Below are 18116 nucleotides of genomic sequence, written 5' to 3' on the forward strand. Positions count from 1 at the left end.
GTCTCCATAGTGGACTTGAGGATGGGAGCATTTTATAACTCAAACACTCTGAGGGCCAAATCTTCCTCGGATGAGTATGGCCCATTGAAGACTATCAGACTACTCATCTGAATAAGGAGACAAGGATTTACTTACACTTAAGTGAACTGCAATAAAGCAGATAGTTAACTAGTACCTCTCCCCATTCTGGGTTATGGGAATATTATATCTTTAAATGCATTTCGAGTGGCACTGAAGAAGATAGAAATGTTACATAACGAAGTGCAAGTCTGTACTTTCTCATGAATACAGGACCCATCACTGTAAACTCTACAATTGAATTAATTGGCCAAGTCTCTCCAAGTGAAGGCTGACATTGATTTAGTTCATTGCATAAATGTGTTCATAGTTAGGCAACATTTACAAATGCAGGGTACAAACATACCTTTGCTCAACCCAGTCAAGTAGTTCTAAAGTGTCCATGAAACAGGGTGACCAGCCCCTTTATAGGCCAGGGGGCGTGGGGCTGACCAACCCTGTTTAATTAGCCCCACCCTGCAACAACTGTGGTGTATGTAGGGAGGAAGACTGTTAGCGTGGAGCTAGCTGTAAAGGAGACTAGCATGAACTCCTGTGGTAGGCCCCTGGAATGTGATTCTGAGGCCAGCATTCCATAAGGAAGAGGCATCTGAAGAGAAGCTATAGGGGAAGGAGACTATTTTGGTTTATGATATACTTGGACACCCAATAGTGAAAAGCCTAGTGTCATAAATATAAAGGAAAGGGTAAACCCCTTTAAAATCCCTCCTGGCCAGAGGAAATATCCTCTCACCTGTAAAGGATTAAGAAGCTAAAGGTAACCTCGCTGGCACCTGATCAAAATGACCAATGAGGAGACAAGATACTTTCAAAAGCTAGGAGGAGGAAGAAAAACAAAGGGTCTGTGTCTGTCTGTATGCTGCTTTTGCCAGGGATAGAACAGGAATGGAGTCTTAGAACTTTTAGTAAGTAATCTAGCTAGGTATGTGTTAGATTATGATTTCTTTCAATGGCTGAGAAAAGAACTGTGCTGAATAGAATGACTATCCCTGTCTGTGTGTCCTTTTTGTAACTTAACATTTTGCCTAGAGGGATTCTCTGTGTTTTGAATCTAATTACCCTATAAGGTATCTACCATCCTGATTTTACAGAGGTGATTCCTTTACTTCTATTAACAGTCTTCTTGTAAGAAAACTGAATGCTTTTTCATTGTTCTAAGATCCAAGGGTTTGGGTCTGTGGTCACCTATGCAAATTGGTGAGGATTTTTACCAAACCTTCCCCAGGAAGTGGGGTGCAAGGGTTGGGAGGATTTTGGGGGGAAAGACATGTCCAAATTACGTTTCCCAGTAAACCCAGTTAAAGTTTGGTGGTGGCAGTGGAAATTCCAAGGGCAAAGAGTAAAATTAATTTGTACCTTGGGGAAGTTTTAACCTAAGCTCCATATGTTGGCAACAAGAAGAAAGCCAAGGAAAGTGTGGGCCCCTTACTGAATGAGGGAGGCAACCTAGTGACAGAGGATGTGGAAAAAGCTAATGTACTCAATGCTTTTTTTGCCTCTGTTTTCACTAACAAGGTCAGCTCCCAGACTGCTGCGCTGGGCATCACAAAATGGGGAAGAGATGGCCAGCCCTCTGTAGAGATAGAGGTGGTTAGGGACTATTTAGAAAAGCTGGACGTGCACAAGTCCATGGGGCCGGACGAATTGCATCCGAGAGTGCTGAAGGAACTGGCGGCTGTGATTGCAGAGCCCTTGGCCATTATCTTTGAAAACTCGTGGCGAACGGGGGAAGTCCCGGATGACTGGAAAAAGGCTAATGTAGTGCCCATCTTTAAAAAAGGGAAGAAGGAGGATCCTGGGAACTACAGGCCAGTCAGCCTCACCTCAGTCCCTGGAAAAATCATGGAGCAGGTCCTCAAAGAATCAATCCTGAAGCACTTAGAGGAGAGGAAAGTGATCAGGAACAGTCAGCATGGATTCACCAAGGGAAGGTCATGCCTGACTAATCTAATCGCCTTTTATGATGAGATTACTGGTTCTGTGGATGAAGGGAAAGCAGTGGATGTATTGTTTCTTGACTTTAGCAAAGCTTTTGACACGGTCTCCCACAGCATTCTTGTCAGCAAGTTAAGGAAGTATGGGCTGGATGAATGCACTATAAGGTGGGTAGAAAGCTGGCTAGATTGTCGGGCTCAACGGGTAGTGATCAATGGCTCCATGTCTAGTTGGCAGCCGGTGTCAAGTGGAGTGCCCCAGGGGTCGGTCCTGGGGCCGGTTTTGTTCAATATCTTCATAAATGATCTGGAGGATGGTGTGGATTGCACTCTCAGCAAATTTGCGGATGATACTAAACTGGGAGGAGTGGTAGATACGCTGGAGGGGAGGGATAGGATACAGAAGGACCTAGACAAATTGGAGGATTGGGCCAAAAGAAATCTGATGAGGTTCAATAAGGATAAGTGCAGGGTCCTGCACTTAGGACGGAAGAACCCAATGCACCGCTACAGACTAGGGACCGAATGGCTAGGCAGCAGTTCTGCGGAAAAGGACCTAGGGGTGACAGTGGACGAGAAGCTGGATATGAGTCAGCAGTGTGCCCTTGTTGCCAAGAAGGCCAATGGCATTTTGGGATGTATAAGTAGGGGCATAGCGAGCAGATCGAGGGACGTGATCGTTCCCCTCTATTCGACACTGGTGAGGCCTCATCTGGAGTACTGTGTCCAGTTTTGGGCCCCACACTACAAGAAGGATGTGGATAAATTGGAAAGAGTCCAGCGAAGGGCAACAAAAATGATTAGGGGTCTAGAGCACATGACTTATGAGGAGAGGCTGAGGGAGCTGGGATTGTTTAGTCTGCAGAAGAGAAGAATGAGGGGGGATTTGATAGCTGCTTTCAACTACCTGAAAGGGGGTTCCAAAGAGGATGGCTCTAGACTGTTCTCAATGGTAGCAGATGACAGAACGAGGAGTAATGGTCTCAAGTTGCAATGGGGGAGGTTTAGATTGGATATTAGGAAAAACTTTTTCACTAAGAGGGTGGTGAAACACTGGAATGCGTTACCTAGGGAGGTGGTAGAATCTCCTTCCTTACAGGTTTTTAAGGTCAGGCTTGACAAAGCCCTGGCTGGGATGATTTAACTGGGACTTGGTCCTGCTTTGAGCAGGGGGTTGGACTAGATGACCTTCTGGGGTCCCTTCCAACCCTGATATTCTATGATTCTATGATTCTAAGCTGGTAAAAGTAAGCTTAGGAGGTTTTCATGCAGGTCCCCACATCTGTACCCTAGAGTTCAGAGTGGGGGAGGAACCTTGACATGGTGGCAGAGTGGTGGGATTAACCTGAAATCATTTTGAGATCAATTTGAGATTTTTTGAACCAGAAATAGATTTTAAAAAGGAAATTTTTTTTTCCTTTGGGGCTGCTGGAAAGGAGGTCCAACTGAAAGCAGCTAGTTTTTTCTCTGCTTTGGGGCCAGAGCAGAGACAAAAGGGGATTATCTTTGAGAATTGCAGGTTTTCTTTGTCTGGAGGCAGGGTACTTTAACCTCCTGCAGGGAAATTCACAGTCTTCGCAAACCAGAGGTTTTTTTTTCCCCCTAAAAGTAAATTGGGGGGTGTTCTATACCCGTTTGCCTGGAGACAAAAGTGGTAGGGGTTTGTTTTGGTTTTTTTTAGGATTTTGATTTTTTTTTTTTTTTTTTTACAAGGAGCATAGGTTTGAAAAGGAATTTTTTTTCCTTTGGGCTGCTGGTAAGCAGGTTTCCAAGTAGTTGGAGGTTTTTTGCTTTGATTTGGGGCCAGAGTAGAGACAAAGGGAATTGTCTTTTTCTGTAGGCTGACAATCACTATCAGAGAATAGGTATCCTATTCCAGCACAGCAAAATTTTACAAGCCAAGTTTTGTTTGTTTTATTTCTAACCCTTGGGTGTAAAGTTAGTTAAAAAGAGAGAGGTAAAGATGACAGACACCAAGGCACTACACAAATTGGAGTTAGCCAAACTGGGAACAATGAAAGAAACCGGAAAAGCTCTAGAAGCTGCTCACAGGAGAGCAATAGAGGCAAAGGACAAAGAGATGGAGGCAAGGGACAAAGAAAGGGAGGCAGCGAAAGAGGCAGAACACAACCAAGCGGCTGCTCACAGGAGAGCTATGGAGGCAAGGGACAAAGAAATGGAGGCAAAGGACAAAGAAAAGAAGCATGTGGAGCAGATGGAGAAGATAAAGGCTCAGCAGAATATACCAAGAAACCCTAGCAATCCTTCTCCAGGTACCACTTCCCATCCCAGAAAGTTCCCCACCTACAAGGCAGGTGATGATACTGAGGCCTTCTTAGAAAACTTTGAAAGGGCCTGCCTTGGGTACAGCATCTCTACCGACCAATACATGGTAGAGCTGAGGCCGCAGCTCAGTGGACCCTTAGCTGAGGTGGTGGCTGAAATGCCTAAAGAACACATGAACAAGTATGAACTGTTTAAATCCAAGGCGAGAGTCAGAATGGGGATAACACCCAAGCATTCTCATTGGAGGTTCAGAGCCCTAAGGTGGAAACCAGACGTGTCATTTACCTGACATGCCTAGCACATTGTGAAACATTGGGATGCCTGGATACCAGGAGCAAATGTTGAATCTCCAGTAAATTTGCCCTTCCTAATGCAAATGGAACAATTCTTAGAGGGTGTTCCTGAGGAAATAGAAAGATACATCCTAGATGGGAAGCCCAAAACTGTAATCGAGGCAGGAGAGATTGGAGCCAGATGGGTGGAGGTGGCAGAGAAGAAGAAAACTGGTCGCAGTTGGAGCGGAGACCAGAAGGGACAACCCCAGACCACACCCTATTACCGGGGGCCACCCAAGGCCCCACCTACCTCCCAAAGAACCCTCCAGACCCCTTATCGTCCCACAATCCCGTTCTCCAGCAACCCGCCTTGCCCCAGTGACCTGTCAGCTGGACGATGTTTTAAATGAAACGAACTGGGGCATGTAAAGGCCAACTGCCCCAAGAACCCCAACAGATTACAGTTCATTGCACCGGGATCACACCAGAGGTCCGCAGGCCCAGATACCTCCCAGATACCCTTGGAGTGGAGGGAAACTGTGAGTGTGGGCGGGAAGAAGGTCACCGCATGGAGGGACACCGGAGCACAAGTGTCAGCTATCCATGCTTCCTTAGCGGACCCCAATTTAATCAACCGAGAGATCCAAGCGACGATTCAACCCTTCAAGTCCAACTCTTTCGATTTGCCTACAGCCAAGTTGCCTGTCCAGTACAAGGGCTGGTCAGGAACGTGGACTTTTGCAGTCTTTGATGATTATTCCATCCCTATGCTGTTGGGGGAAGACTTGGCCAATCATGTGAAGTGGGCCAAGAGGGTGGGAATGGTCACCCGCAGCCAGGCTAAACAAGCCGTGAGGCCTAGCTCTGTTCCAGAAACTTCTATCAGGATCCGGTCAGAGGTGATGGACCCAGACCCCAGGCCAATGTCTGCAACAGCAGTAGTTGATCCAGTCCCAGAGACCCAGACGGAACCAGTCCCAGAACCGGAACCAGCCAAACAACCAACACCAGACCCGCTGCCAGCACTGAATCCAGTACTTGCAACCTCAACACCAGAGGGCCCCACCAAACCTGAACCGGCAGCAGCCCGTAACCCTACACAAGAGGCTCAGCCGGAGCCTGAACCCCAACAGTGTCTCCCAGCGGAGAGCGGTTCACAGTCAACGGAAACAGCCCCATCCCCTACATCGCTTCCAGAGGGACCAAGCATAGGTCCACAATCTGATGAGGAACTGATGTCTCCAGCATCAAGGGAACAGTTCCAGACTGAACAGGAAGCAGATGGAAGCCTCCAGAGAGCTTGGGCGGCGGCACGGAGCAACCCACCGCCTCTCAGCTCTAATCGATCCAGGTTTGTGATAGAAAGAGGACTTTTATACAAGAAAACTCTTTCTGGTGGACACCAGGAAGACTGGCATCCTCAGAGACAGTTGGAAGTTCCAACTAAATACCGGGCCAAGCTCTTGAGCTTAGCCCACAATCATCCTAGTGGCCATGCTGGGGTGAACAGGACCAAAGACCGTTTCGGGGGGTCATTCCACTGGGAGGGAATGGGCAAGGATGTTTCTATCTATGTCCGGTCTAGTGAAGTATGCCAAAAAGAGTGGGAAAACCCCAAGATCAGGTCAAAGCCCCTCTCCAGCCACTCCCCATCATTGAAGTTCCATTTCAGCGAGTAGCTGTGGATATTCTGGGTCCTTTTCCGAAAAAGACACACAGAGGAAAGCAGTACATACTGACTTTCATGGATTTTGCCACCCGATGGCCGGAAGCAGTAGCTCTAAGCAACACCAGGGCTAAAAGCGTGTGCCAGGCACTAGCCAACATTTTTGCCAGGGTAGGTTGGCCCTCCAACATCCTCACAGACGCGGGGACTAATTTCCTGGCAGGAACTATGGAAAACCTTTGGGAAGCTCATGGGGTAAATCACTTGGTTGCCACTCCTTACCACCACCAAACAAATGGCATGGTGGAGAAGTTTAATGGAACTTTGGGGGCCATGATATGTAAGTTCGTAAGTGAGCACTCCAATGATTGGGACCTAGTGTTGCAGCAGTTGCTCTTTGCCTACAGAGCTGTACCACACCCCAGTTTAGGGTTTTCCCCATTTGAACTCGTATATGGCCGTGAGGTTAAGGGGCCATTGCAGTTGGTGAAGCAGCAATGGGAGGGATTTACACCTTCTCCAGGAACTAACATTCTGGACTTTGTAACCAACCTACAAAACACCCTCCGAACCTCTTTAGCCCTTGCTAAAGAAAACTTACAGGATGCTCAAAAAGAGCAAAAAGCCTGGTATGATAAACATGCCAGAGAGCGTTCCTTCAAAGTAGGGGACCAGGTCATGGTCTTAAAGGCGCTCCAGGCCCATAAAATGGAAACATCATGGGAAGGGCCATTCACGGTCCAGGAGCACCTGGGAGCTGTTAATTATCTCATAGCATTCCCCACCTCCAACTGAAAGCCTAAGGTGTACCATATTAATTCTCTAAAGCCCTTTTATTCCAGAGAATTAAAGGTTTGTCAGTTTACAGCCCAGGGAGGAGACGACGCTGAGTGGCCTGAAGGTGTCTATTACGAAGGGAAAAGTGCTGGTGGTGTGGAAGAGGTGAACCTCTCCATGACCCTTGGGCGTATGCAGCGACAGCAGATCAAGGAGCTGTGCACTAGCTACGCGCCAACGTTCTCAGCCACCCCAGGACTAACTGAACGGGCATACCACTCCATTGACACAGGTAATGCTCGCCCAATTAAAGTCCAACCTTACCGGGTGTCTCCTCAAGCTAAAACTGCTATAGAACGGGAGATCCAGGATGTGTTACAGATGGGTGTAATCCGTCCCTCTGGAAGTGCATGGGCATCTCCAGTGGTTCTAGTTCCCAAACCAGATGGGGAAATACGTTTTTGCGTGGACTACCGTAAGCTAAATGCTGTAACTCGCCCAGACAACTATCCAATGCCACACACAGATGAACTATTAGAGAAACTGGGACAGGCCCAGTTCATCTCTACCTTGGACTTAACCAAGGGGTACTGGCAGGTACCGCTAGATGAATCCGCCAAGAAAAGGTCAGCCTTCACCACACATCTCGGGCTGTATGAATTTAATGTCCTCCCTTTCGGGCTGCAAAATGCACCCGCCACCTTCCAAAGACTTGTAGATGGTCTCCTAGCGGGATTAGGAGAATAAGCAGTTACCTACCTTTACGATGTGGCCATATTTTCGGATTCCTGGGCAGAACACCTGGAACATCTACAAAAAGTCCTTGAGCGCATAAGGGAAGCAGAACTAACTGTTAAAGCTAAGAAGTGTCAAATAGGCCTAAACAGAGTGACTTACCTTGGACACCAGGTGGGTCAAGGAACTATCAGCCCGCTACAGGCCAAAGTGGATGCTATCCAAAAGTGGCCTGTCCCAAAGTCAAAGAAACAGGTTCAATCCTTCTTAGGCTTGGCCGGTTATTACAGACTGTTTGTACCGCAGTACAGCCAAATCGCCGCCCCACTGACAGACCCAACCAAAAAGAAAGAGCCAAATGCCGTTCAGTGGACCGAAAAGTGTCAGAAGGCCTTTAACAAGCTTAAAGCGACACTCATGTCTGACCCTGTACTAAGGGCCCCAGACTTTGACAAACCGTTCCTAGTAACCACAGATGCGTCCGAGCGTGGTGTGGGAGCAGTTTTAATGCAGAAAGGACCTGATCAAGAATTCCACCCTGTAGTGTTTCTCAGCAAAAAACTGTCTGAGAGGGAAAGCAACTGGTCAGTCAGTGAAAAAGAATGTTACGCCATTGTCTACGCCCTGGAAAAGCTACGCCCATATGTTTGGGGACAGCGTTTCCACCTGCAAACCGACCATGCTGCGCTATAGTGGCTTCACACCATCAAAGAAAATAACAAAAAACTTCTTCGGTGGAGTTTAGCTCTCCAAGATTTAACATTTTGCCTAGAGGGATTCTCTGTGTTTTGAATCTAATTACCCTGTAAGGTATCTACCATCCTGATTTTACAGAGGTGATTCCTTTACTTCTATTAAGAGTCTTCTTGTAAGAAAACTGAATGCTTTTTCATTGTTCTAAGATCCAAGGGTTTGGGTCTGTGGTCACCTATGCAAATTGGTGAGAATTTTTACCAAACCTTCCCCAGGAAGTGGGGTGCAAGGGTTGGGAGGATTCTGGGGGGGAAAGACGTGTCCAAACTACGTTTCCCAGTAAACCCAGTTAAAATTTGGTGGTGGCAGTGGAAATTCCAAGGGCAAAGAGTAAAATTAATTTGTACCTTGGGGAAGTTTTAACCTAAGCTGGTAAAAGTAAGCTTAGGAGGTTTTCATGCAGGTCCCCACATCTGTACCCTAGAGTTCAGAGTGGGGGAGGAACCTTGACACCTAGGGAGTCAGCAGGCTCATAAGAGTGAGAACAGCGAGTTGAGCCTAGGACTAGTGTTTGTGGGATCTTGGGACCGAAGTTGAAAGTGGTACTCAGTTTGGGAAGTTTAATATCTCTGGAGGGGACTGAACTTTTAACTGACCTGGCCAGAGGAGGAGGCCACCGAAGGCCCAGAGAGAGATCCAACAGGAGGAACCTACCAAGGGAAAGGCCTTTCACCTATCCACAAGGGGGTGTTGCCCGATGAGTTGCTTCTGTGAATGTGGGGCTTGCTCTTGTGTGGGACCCTATAACAACCCAGAACTAGAACCGACAATGAGGCCCATCTAATGAGAGGCTGAGCTACCTCAACTCCCACTGAAATCCAGGTGCTACGTGACTCAGAAGCCCCACAGGCTGTGACTCTAGGTAGGAGAAGTTTTGGGGATTGCAGTCCCAAAACGTGGGTGGAAAACATACCTTTTCCACTGGAATAGCCACAAAACTAGGACTGATACTGAAAATAGTGTAATACTTATTACCATGAGTAAATTTAATGAGCCTTCAATGAGATTACTTACTGTGGTAAGTACGATGTCTAGTAGTGTTTGCAAAATGGTGGACACTGGGTTGCTTTTATGTAAAGTTAGGCAGACACTTCAAAATACTTTCAGCAAATATTGACTAAGAATTAAATGCTCACAGAAACAGCAATTTTTAAGAACATACTGGAGAATATCCCCAAATACCAAATTTAAAATTCACTTGCCATGAACACACACACTGGAAAATCTGATTCTAAAAGTTCTCAGCAAGGAACAGAAATGTACCTCATGACTTAACTAATTTTACACAGCTCAAATCTCAGACTTCACATACCAGATACTCATATAAAATTGCTCACACGTGATCTTACATTCAAATAATTCTCTCAAGATAATAAGTAAACTTGAGAAAATTGCAATCTGTGTGGAGACAAAATATATCAAATAAATGATTCATTATGAATTATTCCCTTAGCTCTAATTTAAAAAAAATCCTTATTTTAAGAAAATCTCACTTCTCAGTACAGTCTTATTTTTGATAGAAAAGTCTGCACTATATATTTTTCCGCCTCTACCCCCTTCTCTCTCCACCCTCCACCCCGTCACCCCACAAAAAAGTCTAAAACTATCAAATTTGGGTTTGCTGCCTAATTTAGGCACTCGTGTTTGAAAATGTTGGCCCAAAATTTATATAGTCAAATCTTTTGCCTTGAGTAATTTTGCCACAGTAATTTTGTGGAAGTTAGTATGGAATTTTCCTTCAGACCTACCAAATAAAACATTGAATAATTAATTAGGTGTATTACAGGTTTGGGATTATAGGCCAATATAACTGTTAAGATACTAGTAGAAATGGGTCAATCTTGTACGGGACTTCCCCGTCTCTAATTTGCACTATTTAATTCACCATTAGTATCTTTAGCACCATCTAGTGGTCTGACTCTGATCTCAGGTATTGTGTGTGGCTGTATCACAGTGCCGGTTTTTACCAACTATGCAGTAATGCATGTCATGTAACTAATATCCTAGATGAGCCTTTAGCAGTTACTGTATTTATAGTGTGGTAGTGCCAAAAGACTACACTCAAAATTGGAGCTCCATATTGTGCTAGATGCTACACAAACACAGAGGAGGACACTGAACTTGGATGAGCAGGCCACTTCAGTGGCTAGAAACGCTTCCTTTTACCTCCAACTTGCTAAGAAATACCATCCCTTCCTGCTAGATGAAGCCCTGGCCACAGCGATCCATGCATTTGTCACCACCATATTGGAGCACTACAATTCATTGTATCTGAAGATGAATATGAAGACAATGCAAAGTCTGGAGCAAATGACAGCTATCTATATCCATCCCAGTTTTGCTCAAGTGAGCACACTGGGCTTGTGCCCTGGTCACTCAGTTGGCTCCCACTTCTCATCCACTGCCAGTTCAGGACATTGGTCAATCTTCAAAGCCACTAATTGATCAGGTCATGACGAGACTGGAAGCCACATCTCCCTCTGTGAACAACATGGAAGTTGCTGTCCTCTGGGATAATGCAAAGCATAAAGTCCACAATGAAGTGCATCAGGAGTTAAACATTTTCAGCTCAGGGGATCTGATAGTGGAATGGACTTCCAAGGGAGATTAGATGAAGTCAGAATCTGGCCACCTTTAGGAAACATCATTAACCTTCCTATTTAATAAAGTTTCTCACCAAAACCCCATTTATGACATCTACCACTATGCTTTAAAAATAATTTTAAAACAAACAAACAAACCACAGCAGAAGTTTCTATAACCCAAAAAGGGAGAAGAGTCAAACTCCATGAAGTCCACTGGCAACGTTGTCATTGCCATTCTATTTTACACGGAAGGTGCTTAGATACTACAGTGACTGGTGGTAGTACAAAATTATGAGAAAGAGACCAACAGATGGATACAGTCCCCACCTTGAGGAGCATTAGCATAATTTGAGATGAGATGTAATATGCATATGTGACAAGAAAAAAAAGGAATGATGGCTGTGGGGGAAAATAGGTGATAATGAATTTACACAATTTTGCTATGTGTTTCTGGGGGGTTGGGTTTTTTGGGTTTTTTTTGTACAAGCATTTAACATTCTTTGGGAATAAAAACTCGTGCTCTGTGGTCAATCCAAAGTACAATGTCCAAGAAAAGTGAAATACATATCTGGCATCACCCATAATTACATTATTTGATAACAGATGCCTTATTATGTAAATTCTTCAAGTTCAAATTCTATTAGCAGCAGTATTCTTTTGACTCTTCCTCAGGAGGAGATTACTCTGAAAAGGTCAGTAATTGTGTTACTCATTCAAATTTAACCACCATCAGAAATAGAGGGGAAAGCGCATTTCAGTTCCCCAAATAGATAAGTAGAATGTGAATGCTTTGAGGCAGGGATCATATCTACTTCTGTATTTGTACAGCATTAGGCTTCAATGGTCCAATAACAGCTAAATTAAAACAATTTACAAAACAAATGATCCTTGTTCCTTTCTCTTCCAGAAAAGTATCCGACATTCTCAAAACAGGTAGAGTAGATCAACTTTTGACACAGATGATTGCTATTGTGAATAATAGTTTCAATTGATATAATTAAATGTAGGTAAGCAATATTCCAAAACTATGATTAATAATAAGCCAAAAGGTAGACCTATTTGAACCATAACAATATTTTGAGCTGGGACTACATTTACTTCAGCTTGTGACAGCAAAGAAGCTCTTTTTATTAGGAGCATTTATCAAGGAAAAAGAAAGATGCTACAAGAATAAAGGCCTCCTGCTGCTACCTATAAGCCCATTTGTTCATACTTGCATTCATAGAAGTCCTCCCCACTTTGTCTCCCTGTATAGGAGTCAGGCACAATGGGAGCACAATGACTACTCCAGGCTAACAGGGACTCCAGGGCTAGTCTCCCCATAGAGGCCAGGAAGGGGAAAGGGCAACACTATGGCCTTGTTACAGTTTCCAAGAGAGGTTCATCTACCCCACTACCACTGAAGCAATCTCTCAGACTGGTGTGGTAGCTATGTTCTTCCTGTGTTCTGGAAGGCATTGTGTTAGTCTGAGTTCCACTGGCTCAAGGAACTCCTGCTACCGGCGTATACTCGTCCACTGTTCCCTCGTCTAGCACATCCTTTTGAGCCCGATACGTTGAGGTACACCCAAAATATTCATTTTCTAGATGACTATATTAATTTTCTATTGTTAAATTACAGTATGCTACTCCCACCCGAGAAGTTTTTGTTTTTTATGGAAGTTGATTCAGTATTAGCCCTGGTCTACACTACGAGGTTAGGTCAAATTTATAAACAATGCGTCTCCACAACCAACCCTGTTCCGTTGACCTAAAGGGCTCTTAAAATAGACTTCTATACTCCTCCCCAGCGAGGGGAGTAGTGTTAAAATAGACCTTACTGGGTCGAAATTGGGGTAGTGCAGATGCAATTCTACGGTATTGGCCTCCGGGAGCTATCCCAGAGTGCTCCAATGTGACCACTCTGGACAGCGCTTTCAACTCCAATGCACTAGCCAGGTACACAGGAAAAGCCCTGGGAAATTTTGAATTTCATTTCCTGTTTGGTCAGCGTGGTGAGCTCAGCAGCACAGGTGACCATGCAGTCCCCCCAGAATCGCAAACGAGCTCCAGCATGGACCGAATGGGAGACACTGGATCTGATTGCTGTATGGGGAGAAGAATCTGTGCAGGCCGAACTCCGATCAAAAAGAAGAAATGCTAATATATACGCCAAAATCGCACAGGGCATGGTGGAGAGAGGTTACAACAGGGACACACAGCAGTGTCGTGTGAAAGTTAAGGAGCTCAGGCAAGCCTACCAAAAGACAAAGGAGGCCAATGGTTGCTCTGGGTCACAGCCCCATACATGCCACTTCTATGATCAGCTGCATGGCATTCTAGGGCAGGGGGACCCTACCACTACCCCACCACTGTCTGTGGACACCTGCAAGAGGGGGAGTCTCATGCAACAGGGAGGAGGATTTTGTGGATGAGGAGGAGGAGGTGGAGAATGTGCAGCAGACAAGCGGTGAATCCGTTCTCCCTGGCAGCCAGGACCTTTTCATCACCCTGGACCCAATACCTTCCCAAGGCAGGATCCTGGACCCTGAAGTTGGAGAAGGCATCTCTGGTGAGTGCACATTTGTAACTACAGTACAGGGTTTAAAAGCAATATTGTTTAATGTTTGATTTGCCCTGAGGAATTGGGATGCATTTGCGACCAGTACAGCTACTGGAAAAGTCTTAACGTGTCTGGGAATGGAGCGGGAATCCTCCGGGGACATCTCTATGAAGCTCTCCTGGAGGTACGCTGAAAGCCTTTGCAGGAGGTTTCTGGGGAAGGCTGCCTTATTTAGTCCTCCACGGCAGAACACTTTACCACTCCAAGCCAGCACCACGTAGTCTGGAATCATTGCAGCACAAAGCAGCGAATGGTCCTGGCTTTTGGTCGCATTCAAGCAACATTCAGTCCATATCTTTCTGCCTCAGGAGAGTGATATCATTCATGGTCACCTGGTTGAAATAGGGGAATTTTTGTAAGGGAACAGTAAAAGCACCCCGTTCATGCTGGGCTCTTTGCGCTTGGCTGAAAAGGATCATGGGGTGCGGGCAGGTGTGTGCTGCACATCCACCTCAAAACTACAGCCCCTCCTTTTAAATGGCAAACCCAACCAGCATTATTTGCTATGGGAAAGGAGGGCGCTGCAGTTTGAAACCATTCCCACATGTTCTGAAGGTGGAAGAAGCCAACCCCACGTACCCTTTGGCTTACCATGGCTGCCTGAAAACCAAATTCTGTTGTCCAGCCATGAGTGATGTCACCATATCGGCAGGCGCTCAATATAAAAGGCAAAATGCGACCTTGTACCTAAAGCACATGTGCTGTCTGCTATGAATTGCTTGATTCTCTGTGAAAGTCTCCTTTTTGTTCTCAGAAATGTAGCATCTTAAATTTTACTCTCCCTTTTTATCCGCCCTGCAGGTGCAAAGGTTTCTATGCTCCCCCTATCATCTTCGTTCGTGAGGTTATCGCAGATCAGAAGGCGAACAAAAACACACTGGCAATGACATGTTTTCTGAGCTCATGCAGTCCTCCACACTGATAGGGCACAGCTGACTGCATGGAGGTATTCAGTGTCAGAGGCCAGGAAAGCATTAGGTGAGCACAATGAGAAGAGGCAGAAGGCAATGCTGAGGCTAATGGGGGAGCAAACGGCCATGCTCAGGCGTCTGGTGGAGCTGCAGGAAAGGAAACAAGAGCACAGACTGCCACTATATAACGCCCTGCTCTTCTCCCCAAGTTCCATATCCCCCACACCAGACGCCCAAGAACGTGGGGAGGGAGGCTCCAGGCACCCAGCCACTCCACTCCAGAGGATGGCCTAAGCAACAGAAGGCTGTCATTCAAACAGTTTTGATTTATAGGGTGGCTACAATAAGCAATGTGGCCTTGTCCTTCCCTCCTCCCCCACCCCACCGGGACTACCTTGTCCGTTATCTCACTTTTTTTTCCATTAATAAAGAATGCATGGTTTCAAAACAAGAGTGACTTTATTTCCTTTGCCAGCTGTGATCAAAGGGGGAAGGGTAGTTGGCTTACAGGGAATTAAAATCAACAAAGGGGGCGGGTTTACAGCAAGGAGAAACACACAACTGTCACACCGTAGCCTGGCCAGTCATGAAACTGGTTTTCAAAGCCTCTCTGATGCGCAGCGCACCCTGTTGTGCTCTTCTAATTGCCCTGGTGTCTGGCTGCTCAAAATCAGCTGCCAGGCGATTTGCTTCCACCTCCCACCCAGCCATAAACATCTCCTTCTTACTCTCACAGATATTATGGAGCACACAGCAAGCAGCAATAACCATGGGAATGTTGGTTGTGTTGAGGTCTAACCTAGTCAGCAAACAGTGCCAGCGAGCTTTTAAATGTCCAAAGGCACATTCTACCACCATTCTGCACTTGCCCAGCCTATAGTTGAACTGCTCCTTACTACTGTCCAGGCTGCCTGTGTACAGCTTTGTAAGCCATAGAAGCAAGGGGTAGGCTGGGTCCCCAAGGATAACTATTGGCATTTCAACATGCCCAACAGTAATTTTCTGGTCTGGGAAGTAAGTCCCTTCTTGCAGCTGTTCGAACAGCCCGGAGTTCCTAAAGATGCGAGCATCATGCCCTTTCCCGGCCATGCCACACTGATGTCGGTGAAACGTCCCTTGTGATCCACCAGTGCTTGCAGCACCATTGAGAAGTACCACTTGCGGTTTACATACCGGTTGGCAAGGTGGTCCAGTGCCAAGATAGCGATATGCATTCCGTCTATTGCCCCACCACAGTTAGGGAACCCCATTGCAGCAAAGCCATCCACTATGACCTGCACATTTCCCAGAATCACTACCTTTGCTAGTAGAAGGTCAGTGATTGCACTGGCTACTTGGATCAGAGTAGATTTGCTCACTCCAAATTGATTCCCGACTGACCAGTAAGCAAGCTTCCACAGGGCTATCGCCACTCGCTTCTCAACTGTCAGGGCAGCTCTCATCTTGGTATTCCTGCACTTCAGGGCAAGGGAAAGCAACTCACAAAGTTCCAGGAAAGTGGCCTTATGCATGCAAAAGTTTCGCAGCCATTGGGAATCATACCATACCTACAACACTATGCGCTCCCACCAGTCTGTGCTTGTTTGCCAGGCCCAGGATCGGCATTCCACTGTATCAACCTGCCCCACTGCCACCATGATGTCCCAAATGCCACAGCCCATGTTTTCAGGAATGTTTGTGTCCATGTCCTCCTCACAACTGTCCTCGTCCTGATGTCTCCTAGCTTGGTTCTGCACATACTGCAGGATAATGCATGAGGTGTTTACAATGCTCACAAACAGCCACGGTGAGCTGAGCAGGCTCCATGCTTGCCATGCTATGATGCCTGCATGAGTAACCCAGGAAAAAGGGTACAAAATAATTGTCTGCCGTTGCCTTCACGGAGGGAGGGGAGACTGACGACATCTACCCAAAATCACCTGCGACAATGTTTTTGCCCCATCAGGCTCTGGGAGCTTAACCCAGAATTCCAATGGGCAGCAGAGACTGTGGAAACTGTGGGATAGCTCCGTGAGTTGATGCTAGCCACGGTATTGAGGATGCACTCAGCCGACTTAATGCGCTTAGTAGGGACATACACAATCGACTGTATAAAATCACTTTCTAAAGTTCGACTTCTATAAAATCAACCTAATTTCACAGTGTAGACATACCCTTAGTGTCCTATATTCTGACTGGTTTTGAGAACAGATTTATTTTGGGATTTAGCCAGTTTATCCGAAGAACAACTGATCATGGTGTCTGTTTTTTGCTGTAAGTTTGGATTTTTGATTAGTGAGCCAGACATCACAATCTGAAGTTTGGCCTCCCTTAGAAGCAAACCATTGTCCTACGGTGAATTGGAAGGCCACTCTCTCACCCACATAGACACTGCATACCATTACATTAACAAACAGCTCTCAGACTTTATCTCTGTCCTTTCATGTATATGTCTCTGCAAATGCTGATAATACTTAGGAGGGGAGTACTTGTAATCTTCCTGTTCTCAGTGATTTAGCTTATATCAAAGCCTTCTTTGTGCCATCTGTAGAACCTCACTACTCTGTGATGAATGTTGCAGGAGATACATATTTCACAGAATGGATGATCCAGTATTCCTGGGGACTTCCACCTACTTTCATTCATCATATTGCCCTTAGCTGTAGACAGGACTCTACAGAACAAATCATTCTTAGGCATACAATGTATGCCTTTAAAAAGATGGTTTTGTCAATAAAATGAAAAGCTGTAGAAAGAGCAAGAACATAGTGGCACTCTCATCACTTCATACATTCCTCTTGAGAAATGAGATTGAATGAGGGGCTTCATGATTTGACAAGAGTGTCATCAGCTTAGAGAATTTACTTCCTGTCTCCTGGAATGGAGTTGTCCCCATCACCCCGATACACCTCAGCCAGCAGAGCTGCCCAATAAATGCAAGCCAGTAACTCAATGCCACAACTGTATCATTGAGCCACTGGTCTGTGTTAGGGGCAGAGAGGAGGGAGCTGGACTAACACATTAAGACCTTGGGTGGAGCTCTGCTTCAGGAAGGCACAATTCTCTCTGAGCAGGCCAGTGTGCAGTGAAATGTTGCTGCTTTCTCCCTATAGGATGAGGCTGTCTGACCCCTCCCCCTCTGCTAATGCCACAGATAAGCCTTCCTCCCTTGAGTGCAAGGATTGCAATTGTGACTGGCACATATGCTAGCCATGTAATGAGTAGAGAAGGCTCCTCCTGCCCTCTTCTCCCCTGCCCACATCCCACACTCCAGTGTATTGGCCAGCCAACAATCAAACCCTTTCTATGTAAGAACATTTAATGATATTAAACAAGTCAGTTAATAAACAAGCATAAGTGAGATGAACTGTATATCAGTAAAGTTCATAGAATCTTGTGCTGCGATTCCTCAACACAAATTGAAGTTAACTGGAGTTTTAGTTCAGTACCTTTCAGGATCGGGTCCTATATTTGTACACTGCTCACAAATAAAAAGGAAAACAATGCCTAATAAGATAGATTGGAAGGGAAATCA

General features: G+C 45.8%; 1 protein-coding gene and 1 long non-coding RNA gene across 2 annotated transcripts in view; one reads left to right on the plus strand and one right to left on the minus strand.

Moving 5' to 3' along the window:
- KCNH8 (potassium voltage-gated channel subfamily H member 8) overlaps positions 1 to 18116 on the minus strand; it is a 374236-nt gene that overhangs the window by 262227 nt on the left and 93893 nt on the right. The gene's annotated exons all lie outside the window — the stretch shown is intronic.
- Positions 13463 to 14558, plus strand: LOC122464691. Its single transcript, XR_006288965.1, has 2 exons — positions 13463 to 13640; positions 14493 to 14558. It is a non-coding gene; the product is annotated as an uncharacterized LOC122464691 (long non-coding RNA).

Source organism: Chelonia mydas, chromosome 2 (genome assembly GCF_015237465.2).
Source record: "Chelonia mydas isolate rCheMyd1 chromosome 2, rCheMyd1.pri.v2, whole genome shotgun sequence".
Lineage (NCBI taxonomy): Eukaryota > Metazoa > Chordata > Testudines > Cheloniidae > Chelonia > Chelonia mydas.